The sequence below is a fragment of the Bubalus bubalis genome, chromosome 4 (genome assembly GCF_019923935.1).
Source record: "Bubalus bubalis isolate 160015118507 breed Murrah chromosome 4, NDDB_SH_1, whole genome shotgun sequence".
NCBI lineage: Eukaryota > Metazoa > Chordata > Mammalia > Artiodactyla > Bovidae > Bubalus > Bubalus bubalis.
Genome location: NC_059160.1, coordinates 62,946,298 through 62,949,092, shown reverse-complemented (window position 1 = coordinate 62,949,092; position 2,795 = coordinate 62,946,298). Strand labels below are relative to the sequence as shown.

The following is a 2,795-nucleotide window of genomic DNA, read 5'->3' as shown; positions in this document are numbered from 1 at the left end:
TGGGGTGCCATTGCCTTCTCCGATAAACTGCCATAGAGACATTTAAAAAAAGAAGTAAGTTCTTTTTAAGAAGAATACTGAATTACATGGAAAGACTAAGAAGAAATACTGTAAAATGTTAGCGGTGGTTACTTCTGGATACTGGGATTATAAATGGAAATTTTTCTTTTATGTACTTTTTCTGTTTTAAATTTATTACAATAAATATGAATTTTAATGTACTAAAGAAATGAAGTTAATTTTTAAATGTTTTATCCATCCTTCAGAGATCAGCTGAAAAGCTGTTCATCTGTGAACTGCTTTCAGAATCTTCCAACTGAATATGACTCTTTCTTTCTCCAAATTCTATAACCCCTTATATGTCTCTCATGGTACTTATCACATACGCCATGTATTAAAGTTATTTATTAATATGAATCTGATTTGCCTCTCCTGCTGAGCATATGTGGGACTGACTACCTTATCAGGCACTACCTAAATCAGGGATATTGACTATTTCCACGCCACTTGATTAACAATCTTTTCTTAAAAAAAAAAAAATGTTTTTATTTATTTGGATGCACCGGGTCTCGGTGGTTGCACACAGGGCCTTCGATCTTCACTGTGGCATGTGCGATCTTCAGTTGTGGCATGCAGATTCTTAGTTGTGGCATGTGGGTCTAGTTCCCTGACCAGAGATCAAACTTAGGCCCTCTGCATTGGGAACGTGGAGTCTTAGCCACAGGACTACCAGGGAAGTCCCTTGATTAACAATCTGTATGACTCAGATTAGCACCCTAACAGGAGCTAGTCTGATCTAGACACCAAAACTGATCTAGAGAAAGGACTGGGTCATCCTGAATTCAGGTTATTTCTAAGGTTAATGATATTTGAATGACTTATTTAACTTAGGATTTATAAACAAAGGAAATTATTGGGAAGAACAGCACTATGTAAACTACTTATATATTCATCAAGCAGTTAACATAGACAGACATAGAATTAATTACAAGTGTGTTTTTGTTTAATGCCAATCCTCTGCTTAGAGTTCCTCTTCTTAGATGGCAAGCTTGTTTTAACTGGATTGTTAAAAAACAATATTTTATCTAGCAATAATGTCCCAGATAATAATATGCTAAAACAGTCAAATACAAATACAAATTCAGTGAATTATAGTTCCTAATGCACAATGTAAGGTATAGAGTTTTCTGCTCCATTTGTTTCTGCCCTTGGTATAAACTTTTTTGCACTTTGTACATATTTATTCCTACTAGATTTGGAGCTCCTTATGGCAGTAGAAATAAGGCTAGTCTTTTTCATATATGAATTCCTGGTTCTTGTTACCTAGTATATAATGAAACATAATACAGATGTTTGTTGAACTAAAAACCCTAGCCACTAGCATTCAGAGTCAGAAGACCTGGGTTCAAATCTCAGTTCCACTTGCCAAGGTCAAAACTCATAGTTGACCTGAATTTTACTTTCCTCCATTATAAAAATCAGATTTTTTTTTTTTTGGCCAGGCTCAGGTGGTTTAATGAGTTTTATTTATTGGATAAAAGTGTCAGTTTTGCAATGGAAAAAACCAAATGTCAGACTTCCCTGGTGGCACCCTGGCTAGTAATCGGCTGGCACATGTTTGATCCCTGGTCTGAGAAGTTTCTGCATGCCACAAAGCAATTATGCCTGTGTGCTACATCTATTGAGCCCTCCCTCTAGAGTCTGGAAGCCACGACTGCTGAAGCCCAAGGACTCTAGAGCCTGTGTTTTACAACAAGAGAATCCACCTCAATAAGAACCCAGAGCACTGCAACTAGAGAGGAGGCCCCCCTCACCCCAGACCACAGCAAGTAGAGAAAGCTGGCCGCAGCAACAAAGATCCAGTGTAAGCAAAATCAATCAATAAAACAACACCAGAACAAACGCATCTCTGGTCCTTGTTTCAACCCTGTCATAGCCCAAAGGGTACTGGCCAGTGGAGACCATGGCCACTCAGAGCCACTGTGGGGTGGGGCTGTTTCAGAGCAAAGAGGGAGCCTTGGGCCGCACTAGCCTCATTCCTTGAACTTCCTATTCTGGGGGCACACTGGGCTCTGCTGTACCTGCTGTGCTTTGAGCCTCTTGAGGATGTTATGCATGTGGAACCAGTAGAAGCACTGGCCCCACAGCAGCAGGCAGTCGTCACTCAGCATCTTGATGTCCAGGCAGCTGCCACTGAAGGCCATGTGGAAGATGCTGTAGTTCTCATGGTTGGCCACCCAGAGCCAAATGACCATGCTGTTTCAGCACTTGACCTTCACCTTCATGGCACAGGGAGCCTGCCTTCCGTTGGCAGTGCCTAGACTGTAACATTGTTATGAGAATTAAATGAAAGAATGAATAGGAAAGTTTTTTAAACTGTCTGTCCCATGATAAATTTGTTATTAATGAAGTCTTAAAGTAGAGAAATGATTGTAAGATCATGGAATAACCAGGAGAGACCAGATATATGACTCCCAAAAGCCTCCACAAGATGGTATTAATTCTCTTGGTATGTTTCCCATAGGCAGGATCTTACAAATATCCTGCAAGTTCAAACATCTGGTTTTGTCACTGCAAGAGGAAATCTTGGGGTCAGACTTATATTAGTCAAGCTCACAAGACATGTAAAAACCAGAACATATAAACTATAGTGCCAATTCACCAATTTACACCTATTCCATCTCCCATGAGAAACAGAAAGTTTAAGTCAGCACAATCAGCACTTCCCACAAACATTGCTCCTAATTTGGTCTACCAAACTGTATTCAGAAGGTCACTTGGTGAACATGCATATT

At 39.8% G+C, this 2,795-nt stretch overlaps 1 pseudogene; it reads right to left on the bottom strand.

The window, feature by feature from the left end:
* Positions 1-2,033: 2,033 nt before the first annotated feature.
* Positions 2,034-2,285, bottom strand: LOC102401593 (annotated as a pseudogene).
* Positions 2,286-2,795: the final 510 nt, after the last annotated feature.